The sequence below is a fragment of the Paralichthys olivaceus genome, chromosome 2 (genome assembly GCF_024713975.1).
Source record: "Paralichthys olivaceus isolate ysfri-2021 chromosome 2, ASM2471397v2, whole genome shotgun sequence".
NCBI classification, from domain to species: domain Eukaryota; kingdom Metazoa; phylum Chordata; class Actinopteri; order Pleuronectiformes; family Paralichthyidae; genus Paralichthys; species Paralichthys olivaceus.
The window spans coordinates 10,019,757-10,039,994 of NC_091094.1; the positions used below are offsets into that span (position 1 = coordinate 10,019,757).

General features: G+C 40.1%; 1 long non-coding RNA gene across 1 annotated transcript; it reads left to right on the forward strand.

The window, feature by feature from the left end:
- Window positions 1-3,990: 3,990 nt before the first annotated feature.
- On the forward strand, window positions 3,991-19,821 carry LOC109635470 (uncharacterized). The gene is made up of 3 exons (XR_002203135.2): window positions 3,991-8,056; window positions 8,145-8,273; window positions 16,978-19,821. It is a non-coding gene; the product is annotated as an uncharacterized lncRNA (long non-coding RNA).
- The last annotated feature ends 417 nt before the right edge of the window (window positions 19,822-20,238 follow it).

A 20,238-nucleotide genomic window follows, 5' to 3' on the forward strand; every position in this document is an offset into this window, starting at 1 on the left:
GAGGAAGTCTGAGAACCAAAAGTCAAAAAAGTGAAAGTGTTCATTTCATTCACCCCCTGCAGAGTGATGGAACAAGTGTTCTGCACTTAAAAAGGAGAGAAATACAGATATCTGTTTAGAGGCTGATCAATGACGGCTGTGCTAAAATGTGTAATCCCCATTTTAATAGGCCAAACAAACAATCAGAGCAAAGACAGCGAGGAGGAGCAAGCGACAGACTGCTTCATTGTGATCCGTGCAGATCCATCTGGAAGTGATTCACTCGGTTAAAGAGATGCTCGCATTTATTGTCCTCATGGATGTCTACTCTCCGGGCATCAAATACTTTTCACCGTTCATTCCAAAAACCTCAGTCAGTGCCGTTAAATTAAATACTGTGACTGTGTCATCATGGGTTCTGTAAACTTCCCTCAAGTACTGTCCAAACAACGTGAGTGTAAAGTTTTATTTCACCAAGAATGAAACACATTCATGAATGTTCTTAGAGAGACACACAAACTGAATGAATTCCTTAAGTGTTGACTTTCCTACCAGCTGAATTTAGGTAAAATAAACAAACAAAAAAAGATCATGTCACAAATGAATCCAGACTTCTTTTCCTATCATGTGTTTTTCAGATGATGTTTCACTATGGCAAGAAACACACTGCACCTCATTATAAACATGTCCTGCTTGTTGTGTGTCTCATAATTGACGGCTGGGACACAGACAAAACACCGGGGGCCATATTTGTGAGGGAGGGGTACTGTATTGTGGAGCCTTGGTGGCCTGCACGTATGGAGCTCATTTCCTGCAGTGTGTCAGTGTAGGTTAGAGCCATGAATAGGCCTATTTATGGGAGCTGAGTGGTCGTGTAGATGGGACTCGGTGGTGAAATCGTGAAGGTGGTGAAACGAGAGATTGAGAGTTTGTGTTGCTCACTGTGCAAACAAAGGATCCAAGTAAGAATATTGCAACACTCTGGAAATCGGTTGATCAAGAGATTTAGTGGAAATCATAGAATCTCCACATGTAGTTCGTTGAGTGGGAGACATCGGTGCATTTTAACTATCATATACAACACAGAACTGACAGATCAATACTTATTTTATGCAATGATATAATCAAACAATCAAACTTTATTTAAACTGAATTAGAAATGAGTGAATCATTCGGATTTAGATACAACTGAGCGATCGATCATAGAAAAAATTACATAAAACAAAGGTAAGATATGAGATGTATGAAAGTAAAAACATAATAAACAAGCAGAAAAAAATTAATAAAGCAAATAAAAATGATAAGGTCTACAAATAAAAGTTAAATACAGTCAAATGAATAATAATGATCAACACTGAAATTATGGTACAATTCTGAATTAAATAATGTATGAAATCAAATAAAACCTGGTTATCAATGCTGTTTCTTGCCTCTGTCAGTGGCAACTAACTGATTAATTATTGCGCCAGTCAGTAGCACACAAGTCTGCAGATGAAAAAAAAAGAACAAATCCAAAATACAGTAAATCACATGTTCAGTGCTATCATGTGAAGTTCAGGTAGAATCAGAAAAGATGGGCAGCTGCAGTCTTGTGCTGAACTCAGCTGTATCGCTGAGCACCCTTTTCTCCCTTCCACATTCTTGCCCTCAGGAACCCCCGGAGAAACTCGGCCTGGTCCCTCCCCTCCTTTTTACAGCAACTGCTGCATTTGCAGACCTGAGCAAGCCGAGTTCTCCTGACCGATGGTGGACCTCCACACCTCTCATGGGTCGCAGCGATAAACTTTATGCCAAGTCACACAAAAGAAACTCAAGTCAGTGGAGTTTGACAGCTAATGCCATTCTTGCCCTATAGCTCATTTCTCTCTTTCAATAATCTGAAGTATGGATCCTTCTTCTGAGTGAGTTTTTAAAGCTCAACACTTTCTGGCTTAGTCTCCGTGCTGTTGATCTTTCTGAAACTGTTGATTACAGTGCTGAAACAGAAACATATCAAAATGAGACCACCACCACTTCCCGAGCCAGAAAATTACCCATCATATGTAAGGAAGTCGCAGCGACCCAAGATTTTACTTGCCACACCTACATTTGGTAAAAATTAAAAGGCCATCATTCAAATTAATTGCTGTCAAGTTGCAGTGAACATACAGCGTAGAAGCATGGATTCAGATTCAAAGCCTCCCAAACCCCCTCCTTTCATCTGTCTCTCTAGTTCTGTCATTCCCACACACACACACACACACACACACACACACACACACACACACACACACACACACACACACACACACACACACACACACTATGTACTGTTCACATACAGTAAATACTTTTACTGTGTTGTCCAATGCAGTGAGCCAAACTCCACTAGTATGCCAGCCTTTGAATGTTGCATGTGTACTTGTATATTTTGATAATAGGGTCATGCAGAAGAACCCACAGTAGGTCGGGTAATCCACCAATCACAGTCTCTTTTTAGTGGGGTAATGGTGGGGTTAACGCACGCCAGCACTTCAGATGACAGACATTTGACCGAAAACATGCCATTAAGTCAAAGTGTGCCTGTTTCTTTCCTCCTTGAAGCATATGTGTGTGTGTGTGTGTGTGTGTGTGTGTGTGTGTGTGTGTGTGTGTGTGTGTGTGAGGGGGGGTTATTCAGTCAATGCCATGTCCTTTTAAATGGGGCAACTGTGGAAACAACTTTGTCTCGGCTCATGGTACAATTATGCATGTGCCAATTTTATATAAACATAAACTCAGTTTGGGCAAGAAAAGAAAATTCCAAAATAACTTTACTCAAATAAAAAAAAATGTGGGTTTATAATAGTTTGCTATTTTAGGAAATGCTTACTTGATCTTTTGCTATTATTAGTCAGCTGGTGAGCTTAGCTTAGCATAAAGACCAGAAGCAAGAGGAAACAGTGACCCTGGCTCTGTACGATGGTAACTGATTTTGCATTGCACAAGAATGTTAAGTCACCTGTTTTCCTCCACACATTCATCTGCCTGTTCAAAATTAATGCCTACATTACTCACAAGCTTGACCCCTGACAGTTCGGTCAGACTTGCCGACATGTTATATTACTGGCAGCTAATGTAGCCTGGAGCTTAGAAGAGGCTTCAGACACCACAGCTTCTTTTTTAAACTTGTTGACCCAAACTTGACTTGAGACAATTTGTCAGAGGTAGCAGAACAAGGATACTTCTTGCATTGGCTAAGAAGACAGGACCGGCCATGGGGAAGGCAAAGATCCTATGGTCAGCTGCAGGGAGATGTCCCTACTGTTGCTCCACCACTGTGAGATGTTCTGGGATTAATGGAGCTGCCCCAATGGCACCGTCAGAGGTGCATACGACGGCAATGTCTCAAAGGCAGCCCTTTATTCACAGAATGAATATGTGAGAGTTTGCAGAGTACATTGGTTATCAGGCCTCAACTTAATCAAATAGCTAAAAGTTAGCATATTAACATTCTGGTGTCTCCATTGGTTACCTGGCACACAATCACATCTTTAAAATCATCAAAAAGGGGGAGACCAAAACAGAGCTAAAAGCTATTCGACTTACTGTAGTAAGTCCAAAACTTTATTGTCAGACAGGTTTCCCCTTGTTTTATGCCTTTGTGCTAAGCTAAGATAAATAGTTTCTAGCTGTATGTTTTATATAATGCTGATAGATTTCTAGCACGTTTTTAGTAATGTTTAATAACTGCTGGCAATTAACAGGATTGAAAAAATAATTACATTTCTCTGCAACACTACAACTTTATCACAAATGCTGATAAATATTAGCAATATAGATTTTTTTAAGGAGCAGCTATTTTGGTTGATAGAGTTGCATAATCACAATGCAGTCTGCTGCTGTAAATGGAATGTTCCACATATAACTGCACGGCTACAGCCCCTGGCCAAAAACCATGAATCATGGGATCGTCATACATCCAGAAGGAAAGGCAGGGAGAGAAAAAGGGGATTGATGAAGAGCGAGAGAAACTGAGAGAGGTGAGTAAATAGTTGTTATTTCGACTTGTCCAAGGTGTTGTGGAAAATGGATTCAGCCCTTGGGACTGTTCGAGCTATGTCAGCTTTGAAATGGTCATGATTTTGAGGGACGTGGTCCAAAAGAAACAGTCCAAGAAAATGGGGACAGTTCTCCGCTGGAAAACAAAGACACATTGAGCACTGTGCGTCTGGAAAGATGAACTGGTGCCTCAAGCTGGGCTGTATTATAGTCACAGAAAAAAGGTAACCTTGAGTGTTAATGAAAAACAGAAGAGTGGTGGATTCTCTCTGTCTTTGTTGGACATCTTTAATGTCGCTGCACTGAATTGGCTGAGAGCGTTTTGTGATCAGTAACCAAACTCTAGTTTATTCCCCAAGGGCTTTTTGTTCCAGTCTCTGCTTGTCTCTCTGTTTGTTTCTCTCTCTTTCTTCTCATCTTGCACTCTTTCTAGACACCCCCCCGACACCCACATAAACTGAGTGGGCAGTGGATCTTAGCAGCTCTCCAGGTCTGAGCTGCCATTCCCCTTGAAAATCTGCAAAGCATCTTCCCACCTCAGCTCATCTTGACTTCCATCTGGAATCACTCTGTTAAAAAACTGTGGCACAGAGCAGTTGGCTGTTGTCAACACAGCTGCTGTGCCCCTGCAGGTCTGAAGAGAAAAGACATTGAAGGGGATCAAACTGGTAAATGGTCTGTATTCATATAACCTCTTTCTAGTCTTGATGACCGCTTTGACCCCTTCACAGCACAGTTTTATTGCCATTCACACACACATTCATACAGTGCATCTATTTGCAGCACTTTTTCTATGAGAAGGGGCAATTTGGGGTTCAGTATCTTGTCCAAGGACATGCAGATGGAGAAGACTGGGACTTAACTGCTGAACTTCTGGTTAAAGGATGACCACTATACCTCAAAGCTATAGCAGATCAGATAAGACTGGACCTCAAACAATCCAAACAAAAAAGCATTTTTAAAGTTTACAAGTCAAAGCAAATGTCGTCTGACAGAAATGTTATATTACAAATAATAATATCTTCCTGTTGATATCTGTAACGTAATTACATGTATATTAAATGCCTATGCATAGCTGTGAGGATTTTACAATACCAAGAGAAAACATATACCCAGGGGGATATTTCCAGGCATCATTGTATACAATCAGAGATCTGTAATATTTGTATTTTGGCTCCTTATTTATGGTTTTAGTGCAACATAGTTTTAAGGTGGAAGTTGACTTTTGCAGTGGTCTAACCACAGCTGAATCAATAACAGACAGTATTGTCACAATGGTGCACTGCTGACCCCTACCCACACCGCGTGCATGTTCACGCACACACACACGTGCATGCACACACACGTGCATGCACACACACACACACACACACACACACACACACACACACACACACACACACACACACACACAACATATGCTTAGTCATACAGGAAGGCATTGGTACACAGACCCACACACTCACACATACAAGACACTAGACCCTTCCCAAATACGTACATTCCTCACACCCGGATGAGACCCCTTGGTTATTCCTCGGCTCTGTGCCCTTTAGGACAAGGAGACTTGTTACATGAGTCAAGCCGTGCACTTCTCTTATACACTTTTTGTTTCTGCAGAGAAGTGCTGACATCATGTTGTCAACCCTACTGATGAATATTGGGCTCTATACACCATAAGAGCTTCACTGGTACATAGAAAAAAAATGATTTTAAACTTATATTTGAATTCTTCCTCTGATTTAATGGCTTTGATTGGATTTATGAGGCAAATATTATGTTTATATATAGATGTCAGATTTTATTAATACCTGGAAATTAAGACACTCTCAGATTTTCCAGCTGTGAAGTCAGTATCAGTTTGTGCTGGTCTTCAACCACGTTTTACGTTTTCCTAGAGAGGTTCCCCATGTCTTTTAATGTCACATGCACACTGGAACATCAGTGGATTCAAGTTCACTTGTTGTATCTGGTCGTCCATGGTTACTAATTGCTTTCAGTGACAGCCGACCAGCAGTCATCAATCAGCCCCCAACAGATGAGCGATAAAGTCACTAACTTCCTGCACTGACACAGACAATAATGTAATATCAGTGCAAAATACAACATATATATCCACATATATGCACATGTTGAACTGCACCTCTTGATGCTAAACCTTTGATGTATGATTTATTTTGCTACCTAATAGAAGTAGGGATGGCGAGCAGGATTGTTTTACGAAACTTGGGCTTCAGAAGAGGATTTTTTTTTTTAGATGTGTTTGCTTGATCAGAGTCATTGATAATCCCACCGAACCTCTACCCAAATTTTCTAGTCTTATTTTTCATAAAGGTGTAAATGAATATAAATTGACTCAAATGGCCACATAGAAGAAGTAAAGCAGAAGTCAAGTATTAGAACAACATATTGTAACAGCACATGCTACTCTGCCTGTTTTGAAAAGTGATACTCGAGTACTTCACTCTCTGCTCTCTGCTTCCAGTCCTCAGGTCACGCTGAGTTGCTCTGGCCGACTGTAATCTGTCTGAAAGCAGGCCACATGGCTCTCTATCTCGTGAGGAGATCCCTCTGTGTGTTTGCTCATTCTTTTCAGTCAGCATCTAAGCCTCTTAGGAATGCTGAACTTTCAGACTCGGACCAAGTGCGCAAAGTGTGCATTCATGTGTGCGAAGATATATTGTAGGTTATATATAACCCGTTTTTGTTGCATTAAAGACTGAAATAGACCTGACTCAACAGTTTTCTTCTAATCTGCACAGAATCAAGAGGCTATGGGTATATAACACGTAGGTTTATTTTTTCTTTCTGAGAAAACAAGCTTGTTGTTCACACTGCTGGTGCTCCTGGACCCACAGAGTCTTACAGAATTATGTTTCTGAGTCACACGTGATAATCCCTCAAATGGGTCCAATTGAACTCATTAACCTTGAGGCTGTTGAAATGGGTCAGTTCTTGCACCACAAAAGTTTGCAGACGTTCCCATGTAGTCCACATAAAGGGGTTTGAATATGCCGAATGTCCTGCGAAGATTAGAAAAGCAGAAAGTAACGATTGAACAAAACGTCTCTTTATTTTGAGTTTCTGAATGCAATGCAATTTTTTTATTCCATTGCCCTTTGCAATTATTTCCCTCAAGCAGGGGCGTAATTAAAGGGTGGTTACAGAGGGAAATGCCTTTTAATACTGAAAACTAATGTTATATAAAAAAAGCAGAAACTACAAGCACTAGGACCCACTAGGACCAGAAACAACGCTTGCTCCATCTCCCAGTCCCCCTTAAACTCCCCCTCCTCTGTGACTGAATGGGTGATGCCTTTGGACGCAGTCTATTAAGTTAGCTAACATTATGTCAATATTCATAATGAGATGATGATGCTAAACAAATTCAAATATGCTTACTAACTAGTTAAATAGTGAACAAATGCTCTCCCTCTTCCACTGGTGGAGGCTGGTGGAGACCAAAACTGAGCCAAAAGCAGTATTTGAGTTAAATTAATCAAGACTTCTGGATTTGTAAATAAGCAGCTGTTTGAATTGATTGAATTGAATTCACCTTATTGAGTTAACAAAGCGTTAATGTGTCAGTACTGTTTTCACAGCTTGTTTCTGCTGCCCCAAAGTGGTCAAAAACCAGTTAAAGCTGGAGTATAGGTGTGTGACCAGTAATCAATAAAATTATGGCAAAACCACTTTTCATTGTTTCTCTCTACAATACAGACTTTAGCCATCTTATCTATCTTTGCTTCTGTGCTGTTTAAAGACCCCCGGCCCAGACTGAGTGGCATGGACACAAGACAGGGTGGTGGTCTACCCCCTGGCACCTTCTGAATTTTATACAAGAGAGCACGGCCCCTCAAACATACCTCCCCTCAATGCCTCGTTCCCTCCATTCCTCCCCTCCTCCTAGGGGTCTGCTTGCTCTCTTGCTTTGGACCCTCAGCGTCTAATCAATAGTCTTTTTGAGCACGACTGTTTGGCTGTTAACATTGGTTTTAGATGGTAGTTGGAGGAGAGTGATGGAACGAGGGAGGAAATGGAGACAGGAGGAGGCAAGGTATGTGTGTGCGTGTGTGTGTGTGTGCATATTTGTGTGTGTGTATTTGTGTGTGAAAAGGCTGTACAGTATTTTGTGGTCTCCTAAGGTGCGTCCAGCGGCAGCACATGGCGAGAGGTTGGACTGTGCACTCCCTCCCTAACCCACTGACACAATGGGGCTCTGTGTGGCGAACCTGAGGAATGCTGAAAGATGGCAGAACTCTGGAGAAGAGAGGGTAAGAGGGGGTTTGGGGGGAGAGAGTTAGGAGAGGAGGGAGGGAAGAGGGAAGGATTGCGTGTGGGTAATGGATAGGGAACACAGAGAGACATGACAATGAGGAAGAACATTCTGAGTTTATTGAATTTATACACTTTTGGCCTAACTGATTTGCCACTGCCATTGACATTTGTGTCTCGACTTTGTTTCTTTCATTTAATCTTCACACTGTCATGTTATAGTTTTACTTGTGGTGAATTAGCATTTTTAATTTTCAAATTCAAAATGGGTCTAATATTTCGAATTGAAGAATACAAAGAAAGATGGAGGGAGAGGGATAAGGATGGTAAATAAATGTAATTCCGGCTGTCAGGAAGTCACTTTCTATTGCTGAGAATGTTGTTTTTTTTTTTTATTTCAGGCAATACAAATTGAAAAATTGTGAAATCTTTCATATGTAAATACATATTTCCATGTAGAGGCACCTTGCCTTTGTCTTCATCTTTACAACTTTTCTTATCAAAAAATGAATCTCATAATAATAAGTATTTCATAGAGGTGCATGGAAATCTTCAATGAAATTGTTGCATTGCTGATGATATGTGCACTTACCTGACTGTACTTACAAATTGAATGTACAGCAGTTTGAATTTATTGTGAAATCCATTATAGTAAAATGTAAACCCAAGCAGATTGTGTACATTTGACAAAGATGTATGTATATAAGCTATTCACATGCATAAACTATACATAACCCAGCATACATATAAAGTTACTTATGCCATTATCCAGTATTTATTCCAGTACTCATTGCACCCATGTGCATGACAACACTGTTGTAACCCTGATACTAAGATTTGTATCTACACAGTAGGCTCCAAATATCAGAGAACACTTCCTCCTTCAGTGAGAGAACCTTTTAAAAATCGATTTTCTTGGTATGACTTGAATTAGATTGAATAAAAGGGTGGGGTGGATGCTTCAACTCTCACCCGGAAGACTTTATCAGTCTTGTTTCCTTCATAACTAACTTAGAGTTAAAATTAGACATGGATTTTCAAAAATTAAGAGAAATAGGTCAGAAGTGTGCAAGATCGTGGGAAGATAAGAAGGGGAGGACTGGAGGAGAGGAGGGGGTTGAGGAGAGAAGTTGGGGAGGGGGACAGTCAAACACAGAGTGGTGAATGTATCAGTTGAAATTAGAAAGTGGAAGTAGAAAGTCATACGGGAACAGGATGAGGGGAGGCTCCCTACTGTGAGATATCTGGGAAAAGATATTAAATTGGGGGAGATGGACAGATGGAAAATTGCAGAGAGGTGCTAAGATTAGGAAAGTGAATAATTTAATGGAGGTAAAGGTGTAAGACATGAGGACACAAGGCAGAAGAGAAGAACAGAGCAACAGAAACAAGATGTGGGAGGTAACCTCAGTTTGTGATGTATGGGCTGAAATTAAGGTAGGAGGAGCTTGATCGCTTCAGCAGTAAGTAAAGTTGATTAAGAGAGAAAATACTGCTGTTTTGGCAAATACTTTCTAATGGCTAAAGTAAGGATGAGGAAAAAGGTGAAAAAAGGAGATGTAAATGATGGTGGACACTGAAAGTGAGAGGAGGGAGAGAGGTGATGGCAGATGTGTTTACAGACTCCCCCACACTGAGCAGGATCCAGGGGGCTAAAAGGAGACTGGGACTCTGCAGTTGGCCGAGGTGTTTTCTGATGCCACAGATAGGGGGAACATTCTGAATGAGCAGCTTATTCTGGATGTGGGATCTTAAAATGAAAATAACTGCGAGCAAAAAATGAAGAGAACTGTTTATTGGAGCTAAACAATTTTTAGCTACAGATGAATTTGCATAAAATCCTAGTCCACACACAGAATCACTGGACTTCTCTGTAAATATACACAGCAACAAATGTCTGTGACCACTTTCTCAGACTTATGGACTCCAATGGAGTAGTCACATCACAGCAGGTGAATAATGTATTTCATATGTTATTCTAAATCAACTGGAGAACATCAGGAACACATTTCATGCATCTGCTGTGTAGCGGTAAAAAAGGAGGCATCATTGACATCACTGATCAGTCGCTTATTAAAATTTGTTACCGTCAACACAGGCCTGATGGGTAATGACACCCATTGCCTTAACTGCCTCATGTTGACCATGACTGAATTTATAGTCCAGATGATATTTGACATCAATTGAGATTAAAGACTAGAGTCTGCTGACATTTCTACACATGTTCTCCAGACTATACTGCTGCACTGCTGTAAGACTTCTTTATGCAAGTAACATGTGTAAGTGGACTGATGGTCTCATTTAATGATCAAATACATAGTGATTGGGGAGGGCAAATGACACACTGGGACACAAGTATGAGTGATTTATTATCAGGCTGTGGTGATATTAAATCTACTCATACTTGGTGAGTTTCTTCTCTGCATATTTGAAAGACAGACAACAAGAAACACGCCACAGATAATGCATTTTAACTAATTTATTATTAGCATAACTCTTGCAACATATGCAAGAGTGCAAGGGAGGTATATTTTGAGTGGCATCTGTTTAGCAATGGTATAAGATATTTGGAAGATAGACCCTAAAGGAGGTATGCATAATGTGAATAAGATGGGCCCTAGAGTGGAGCCTTGAGGTACTTCACAGGTCGTAAGAGTATATGAGGAGGAGATCTGTATGTAAAGGTAGAAGGCAAACCAGTCAGATAACTAAAATTTGACTGAAAATTCTCAATTTTTTTCTAGAAAGAATTAAAGCTTAGAGTTGACAATTGCTATCATGCTTTGGATAAGAATTGGAATTTGGGAAAAGTCTTAGAACATTTAACTAGTACACAGGAACAGTATCCATGCAGGTATCTTGTCCAGGTCAAGTAGTAATTTTGGTGTATGATACTAGGTTTTCAGCAGAAAAGTTAAGACAAGCCATCCATTAATCATCTGTCCATTATCTACGGTGTTTAACCTTTGAGGGTCACACAGAAAGACCCCGGACGAACTATTCCGACCGGTGACAGTGCTAACCATCTCACCACCATGCTGCCCCAATTGTTCACAATGTGTAGCTTGAAATGGTGAATGAGTATGTTATGAAGAAAACTTTGAGCATGAGGTACACATTGTCATCTTCCTAGATTGTGATGGAAGAGGGAAATGGTAAATTGTCTCTTGTGTCACAGTCAAATGTTTTGTTGACCCATTCAAGCCACCTCACATCACACTATTTAATCCTTTTTTTCCAAATTAAAAGGGCTGTGGTACCTGCAGACTCTAGAAAGCAATTGAGCATAAACATAAATATGGTTTTGATTGAAAGATTAATCTGTTATTTGGGGGGAACAGTCTCAAACAATTAAAATCTGGACTGTTAATGATCATATTATTTGTGTTAGCAGTTTTCCACTTAACTGCCTTTGTTGGCATATTGCTACTGTTTCTTTCTTGGCATGTCTCTAATACCCGTGGTGACACGCTCATAAAAACATTGCTCCATAGCATCACTAGTGGTAAAAGCTCCCCTGGGTACCTTTAATGTGAACATACAATTTATCTTTCTCTCTGCTTTACTTCTTTTCACCCTTGTGTTTTCTCATTCTTTTTCTACATGCAGATTTAGCCCCTATTGCTTTAAAGGTTTGCTGCCAATAGAAAAGTCACCTTAATAGATCTCTGCAGGTCCCGTATCTGTAACCCAGCCCAGCTAGCTCCAGCTGAGGGGAGAATATTTTAGGCCATGATCAGGGCAGTTTAGGAAGACAGGAAGCAGGTCACTGGGCCAAAGGAGAGTGCCACCTGCATGGGTGCACAAAAGAACACTGTTCTGAACGGGCCACTGTTATTATGCTGTACATACGGTGGTGATAACTCTTAAATAGATAAAAAGAAACCCAAACTCTCCATGGCATGTTTGTCCTGTGGTCAGAGTTATTCACGATGTGTGTCCATGAATATGAATCTATTACAGAGAAAGGTCTCTGTGAGGGCTGGAAATAGTTAAACACAGTGCTGCATTTTAGGAGGGTATACTGTGTGTGTGTGTGTGTGTGTGTGTGTGTGGGAGAGAGAGAGCAATTCATAGCTACCTGAGGAGAGGCTGTGTGACTGTGTGTGTGTTCAGCCAGAGAACATACACTTATAAAGATGGGCCATATTCAATGTACAGTACAGTGTAACACTACACAAGCTCAGATTGAAAGGCCCCCTTGTGGAAGAAATGCACATTAACCTTTCCAGTAAAGAGCACCAATCCTCTAAGCTGATTAGAGTGCACCATTAAACACAGTGAATTAAACATTCTTGCCAAACCACTTAAAAGGTATCTGGAATTGTGGTGCTGGCATTATTTTGTTTTTAATGGGCTTATTCCAGAATAATGGACTCACTCATACAAAGGAGGAAGGATCTGCTCATTTGAGTTCCTTATTTTCCCTTTGATAAATCGAGGTAATGTTTCTTTATTTTTAGTATTATACAATTTCAAAGTGATATGCAAAGGCAACTGCACTTGAGGTTGAAATTCCTACAGATATGTCACCTCTCATCTAAGAGGCTTCTTCATTCCAACTCTGTCAAACAGACAAGATAGAATCTTAATAAAACTGTCATTCTGTGCCTCCCTCATTATTGCACTTTAAAGTTTACCAAACCATCCACATCTGCTGAGCACCACATTGTGCGGATACATTACAGCGTGGACCCGCCTCAGTGGATTGGGCTGGCAGATCAGCATGCTTTAAATAACTCCAGGATTCAGTTGAATGGCTTCTCTGTTCACCTGTGGTAAATCAGATGCAGCCTTTTCCAGTCACTCAGAAAACAGGTAGAGGAGATCAGAGCAGCCAGTGATTAGAGTTGAGTTTTAGCACTATGCTGGAATTAAAAAATCAGAGACCAGAAAGTTATTTGATCAGTAAAAAGGCTGTGATAATAAAAGATGAAAAAAAAAAAAATAGGAAAAATACAAACATAACAAACATAACAAAGCATGTTGGAAATATTGTACTAAAGTTCAAGTAAATGTCATGGTTACACACACACACACACACACACTCACAGCAGTTCCTGTTTCATGTTATATGTCACTTCCGGTTTTACTTTGACACTCCCTTGTCTTTGTTCTCTTTAGGTAACTTCACTCCTACCCTTGTGTGTCTCACAGATTACCTTCCCCCTCTCTGATATGTTACACCTGTGTCTAGTCACCTCAGTTAGTATTTAAGATGTGAGTCTCCTCCGTCCTGTGCCACTTCGTCTCATCCGTAGAGTTCCAGCGATATACCCACGTCTTGTGCTTTTGACCACTTTTTTGTATTTTTTTGACTTAGCCTTAGCCTCAAGTCTTTTGATACCTCTGCCTTGCTTTTCGGCCTTCTGTTTACCGAACCATGGCTGGAAATAAACAACCTCTGTTTTTGGAAACCGGACACTGTTTCTGAGTTGTGCTTTTGTGTCCTCAGTTCACGTGCTCAGTCATTACAGCAAATCTATAAACAAATCCATCATTTTTGTTTTTATATCAAACCCTTGTAGGTAAGATGTCACCAAATACTTTATATAAAAGGCAAAAGTGAGACACTGAATTTGGAAATTGGGTAGTTAAGCGAAGAGAAGGATTAGTTGCGGCATTGATATGAAGGGACTTTTGGTTTTCAGATTTTCAATGCAATGTAAGTAAAAGAGGTGAGGAAGTCTGCTAGGGGGCAGTTATGATGATTCTACCCCCCACTCTGGAAACTTTATCCACTTGCAGGTTTATTCTGAGGGAAGAAAGTCACTCTGAGGAAGCTCTATTTTCCTTGAGCGAGCCAGGATTTTAAAGTCCAACTGTTTATGATGTGTCCACAGGTAAACTCAGTAAACTTTGCTCCACCAAATAGATGAATTCAGTAAAGCAAATGTTTGACCAGAGCCTCACTTCCAGCCAGGGACCATCCTGGCTGCAGTCATAAAACTACTTTCTCTTGCATGAATGTATGTTTTTATGAGGTTTGCTCCATTAGCAAGAGCATGGAGCCATTATTTGACTTTACGTTTGAAAAACAGGCAATACATTGAAGATAATTTAAAGGCTTATGGAAACAGAAAAGCTGTGGCTAATTGCTGAGTTGCAATTTGTACAGCCACTAGGAATTAAAGGGCTAGTTCACAGAAAAATAAAAATTTACTCATTATCTACTCACCACTATACAGATGGAGGGTGAGTGAAGTGATTGTGGGGTTTGATAATGACACTTAAAGGGAGCGTGTGCGAATAAAATGTTTAAGAACCTAAAAATAAGTTTGAATACAACTAAACTACAAAGGCCAATTGTAGAAAACATAATCGCAGTCAGATTACATTTTCTACGAATAGAAAGTTAATAACAGTTTTCGACCAAAATATAAAATCTTGCAGTGACCCCAGATTTGGTGATGGTCATGTTAAAACACACACATCACTTGGTTATGGTTAGGGAGAGATCATGTTGTCATGAATGGTGACTGTGAATATGAACCCCACTTTTGGTCTGACAGTCACGTACACAGGACACCCATCCTTCCTCCCAAACACCTCTCTACTATCGTCAATAAAGTTAATGCTTGATTCATTCAGAAGATATGTTTCCTTTAACCATCATCCATCCAATGATGTTTCCTACAAAACATATGCTGTTACAATATCATTGTATTATTATTATTATGATGCAATTTCTCAGAGAAAGGCTTGAAGAGAATCACTGAACAAGATGTTCTGGTCACCTCATTGGTAGATCAACTTCATACAACCTTGTATCCCAACACAGCTTCTATTTTTTTACATTTGCATTTTTTATATTTCTTTATATTTAAAAGTTCTCTCAAGTCTAAGTACACCCTGATTTTACAGAGACATCCTGACTTGTACTTTTGAAAGTTTAATCTTCCTACTCAGCTCAAACATTCCTCAGCCAAATGGATCTTTCTTATCCAATGTTTCATATACATGCGTCTTTATGAAAAGAGTATTTCAACCTTGTGCACATTTTCCTGCCACTCTCCACAGAGAGTCCTCTATACGTCCAGCTTGTGGTATATCCTTTGGTCACTGAGGTGGAACTCTGCAGTGGGCAGGTTGGTAAATGTCTAGATTGTGAAGTGCTCACCTCATACAGACAGTGAGAGCTTTTCAGGCAGTGGAGAACAGGCTTGTGTCAATACTGGGCCAGACAAGGTCCTGATTTATCCAAGAGTCTGACGCACTAGAATTAGCTGATTTACCAGTTTACAAGCCTATCTGAAACACCCACTTTTTTCCAAGTCCGACTTACACTGGAACGAAAGAGGAAGAATAGATTCTGCACAAGATCTCCAGGTGTAATGTCGAGGAATGACAGAGGACGGAGAGTTGTACAACTAAGAACTCACGTATGATAAAAAGTAAGGGGTCAACGTTTCTCATGGGTTCTATTTATGATACCTGCAACATAAATCATTCCAAAGTATGTCAAGCTATATTTTTATTTTCCTGTGCTGAGCAGCCTAACTGTGATACCAAAGAAACTGTCAAAGCAGAGATCCCGCCTGTAAACTATTCTGTGAATGTGACTGACTCTTTGTGTTGTCACAACAACACAAATGTGCAACGTTCATCAACAAATCTCTCTACACATTTGCTAAGATGATTAAATGATTTTCTCATTTGATTCCAACCCTTGTTTTAGTTTTTTCTCCCATAGTTCTTGGCTCATCAGATTAATTATCAGCCTGCCAAATAACCACAGACTGGCAGTAATTTGAAGCATGCATTGACAGATTTATGAAAAGTTAAATCAAAAACAAGTTCCAGGACTCATTCAGTCTACCCGTCAAACTCTTGTCTGATTGGAGGCCAATGTTTTATGGCCCATCTGTAGATTGTTTGAGAGTGACATGGATGTGATCAAGATTCTTGGCAGTCAGTGAGTATTCATCCCATGTGCAAACTCTCACAGGCCACGTCCAGCACGGTAGCGACTAATCCTTTACTATAACATTTTACACAGTACTATGTATTTTAATAATACTTTCCAATGATCGGGTCACTTGTCCTCTGTTGAACTGTTTCAAGTTTTCAACTGTCCTCACCTAAGTCTCCCCGTTAATCCTGTTAGTATGCTGTCCTTCTCTTGGTGTGTCTTTGCACATGATGGCTATACCTGTACCCATTTTTCTTGTCTCTTGTCCTTCATCCTTTCATGATGCAGTGTTTTATGACCTGCTCTATTCTTTCATTGATCATTAAGGGGTATAACTTGCATTCGAGTATGAGTAACATATGTGATATAAAGGAAAGCCAGAGCTTGACACCATTGTTTCTGTATGTCTGTTTCCTGTTTGATGCCAAGAACTTGCTCATTGTGGAAACTGTTTCTCTATCACATGTAAACTTCTTTGAGATAAATGTATGTTGTAATTTGGTGCCATATGTAAAATTGAATTGAATTGACCAACTTTACTTTGTTTCAACAGAGTAAAAGCCATTTAAAAAAACTACAGAGCAAATGAATCTTTATAGAACTGTATGCACTTGTAATCAGTCGAGGGAAATGAACATTTACACAAACAAATGGATTGAGGGAAAAAACAAAAACACTTCTCTTCTCACATGTAATAAATCTCCAAACACCAAGACTAGTGAAGCAACAATATTGCCGCCTATACTATGTTGTGTTTTGTTATCAGTTTCTCTCATTTTCTCTTGTGACAGATGGAGCTGTGGAGACAGTGTACATCAGCTCTCTAAAAGAAAAATGGAGCAACAGTGAATTGTACATTTTTGCAATCAGCAAAGGTCTATAAGTTTTCTGTCTGTTTAGATTTAATGCTAGTCATAAAATAAAAAAGGATTTACAAAGATATACAATATTTTGTGAGTAATTTATGAGGAATGTGTGACCCTGTCAACTAGTCACTGACCGTCACTTTCCGTAAGTATTTTGTCTTTGATTCATCAAAATGTTTAAATTTTGAAAAATCAAAGCTGTTGTGCTGTTTACGGTCATTAGAACCCTTTGCAGACTTGAATATGGAAAGTGTTGTTAGGAGAAAACCCATCTATTTCAACACCTACAGCATCTTGGATCATTTCCAAAAACTAATCAAGCATCTTCTGAGAAGAATACTGACACGCTCTACAGCGCAGCAGAGGCTCAGACAAAACAAAACGCTCTTGTTTCTCTTTGGAGCAAAAATAAATGACATGGAGCTTGAGAGCAAATTCTCCTTTTATCTGTTGCCTCTCTGCATAAACTGAGCACGATCTCTGTGTTGATTTTGGATGTGCAGCAGAAAAAGTTCTTACCCAGGAAACCAGACATTTCCCATAACTCACATCCAGAAAGGGGAGCAGAGCAGTCTACAGGGAACAAATGTCATTGTGATTGTCTCGTACCCAATATTAAAACACAAGTCTGTCCACAAATCCCCAGTTCACATTTCTTGTGATGAAAGCAGCAGAATTTAGGAGGACTACAAGTTCTTTCACTTTTCTGTTTGTTTGTAGCACAGCTGCCATGCTGGCTCTGTGGATGTTGGCCCACCATTTTGGACCAAACCTTATATCTCATCAATGGTTGGATGGATTGTCACAACATTTTGTACAGATGTTCAGAGGATCAACTCTGCTGTCTTTTCTGATCCAATGACTTTTCATTTAGTGCCAACAGGAGGTCATTTTATGCTAATCAAGTGAAATACTGTATCTGTACTGTTATTGTGTTGACCCAGATGTTTCTGTACAAAAGTAGCGTTATTCTAAAGAAAATCAGATCTCAATGTGTAGAACAATGTCAGCAAATCTAGAGGATTTTTCTACTTTTACTTTATGGTGCATCAGCAAATTTCTTACTCTGGGAAAACTCGAGAGAGTCGTGCGATAAAATCCAGTGGACTCAGAGTAAACTCAACTCAGTATAAATTTCTCTTGCCTTCTTTTGAGGGGCTTGGGAGAATAAAGCACAATAAACAGAAGCCCCCCCTCCAAAAGTCCACAACAAAAGCAAATAGCCCCGGCCTGGCTATAGCTTTATTAGCGGTCAGCTGGTTCCCATTAGAACGGCTTTGTGAATTGCTATCTCCTCCTAAAGAATCCCAAACAAACTGACCCTCGGCTCTGTTTGTCTCCCTCTAACCTCTCGCCACATCCGCCGTGCTTCTTCAAGCAATATCCCTGGATACCGCTGCCCCCCCACAAACAGAGGTCGGCCTACGTGACCTCTCTGACCACCGATGTGGGTACAAAGCCACTTAGGTGTATATGGTGTTGAAAAATTTGTGTGACTGCTGTTGTTTGATTTTTTTCTCTTGTGGCCTTTTGGCATGAAATCTATGGCCTCTCAGGCACTTGCACATTTAAAATTGGTTCAACATATGTCATTTTAAAGTGTAGAGTTGGAGATATTTATTATAATTGTGTTATTATAATGTATTATTGCCAAACAAGCTGTGAATTGATCTTGTCAACGATATTACCTGAGTTTTAAGTCTAAGCTTATTCCTTTACAGATTCTTTCACAGACCTTTAAAGATTCATGTCTTTACACTGATTGACAGGCCCTTGGGTTGTGGTGTGACAGATCAGGTCCAGGGAAGTCAGATTGTACTGAGAGACAAACTAACACATATTGTGCATTTTAATATGTGTTTGTATGCTGAGATGGTCAGTCATCATTTTCAACCTTATTAAATATTTTAAAAATATTGATTTGACCCTGTGTCATGACCCGCTCATCCAGGACCCACAAGGGCGATCAAAAAATAAAGAGTCCTGTCTATATTTTTTTATCTGCAACTTGATTTTTTTTTCTTGAAATCTGAATTGTTGTAGCTGATTAGTGCCCAGTAAGATTTCATGTGTTTTCCTGTAAGATAAGAATTTTATTATTTGGGATCGTTTGGGGGCATTGTGTTTGTATTCTGCATTTATATTTGATCCCTGTAACACTGCGAAGCAACAGATGTGTAAAATCATGTGGGAGTTTTGTAAAGAATGTGCTGAAGTTGACACATGAGGAAACAGAGACCTTTTCCTTTTCTTCATCAAATAAAGGTGGAGAGGCCTGGAGGACTGAGCATCCTTTGTTGAGCCCTGGCTCTTGGGTCTTACTTATGCGCTCACCCGGCCCCATCTGGATCAAAGCTCCACCAGCCTGCCCTGAACTTTTTACTTCCTGTGATCAAAAAAATTATAATAAGGAGGCAGAAACACATATGGGTGGAAAGAAGGAGACAGAAACATTATTTTTACATTTATCAAAGAGAATAAATGAAGAAAAAGATTGCAAGAGAGGGGTAGTTGTAGTGGTTGTAAGATTTCAGGGTATGCAGTGGTCGTTAGTGGGGAGACCTGAGCAAATCAACACAGAGACCCACCCAACAAAGCTACCATTCATGTTCTTTTCCCAGTAATCGAAAACGTTTCCTCTCAAACCCTGAAAACATGAGCAAAGGGCAAATCTGTAAAGACAACAGACAGGGAGAGGTCCCCGCCACTGTGGATTAGGGTCTGCTCGCTGTGGGCCACATTCAGATCTCCACAGGGGCGTAAGGATCCAGGCATCTGCACCACACTGAGCAGAACCAAGGCAAAAATGAAAGGGTTGATCTTATTCCGCTGTGGTCCCGGGGATCGTATGGCCTTGGAGGCCAGGGGGACCTGTTGCTGATCCTGGGTCAGCTCAGACACCTCCTCATGATGCTGCTCATAAGCATCTGATTTACCTGAACTTCCATTACAGTTGGTGCATTTATGATCTCAAACCATAGACTGTATATAAAGATTGACGGCTCCCCAAAAGTGAAGCCAGAGAATATCGACTGCCGCCTAGTGGCTGGCTGAAGTACATCTTAATAATTCTGCATCATCCGTGTTAATTGCCAGGACATGGACCAAACTAAAAAACATCCAATTAATGATTTTGCAGGAAACCAACAAAGTAACTTGGAACCAGTTTTGCCTCCTAAAATATAT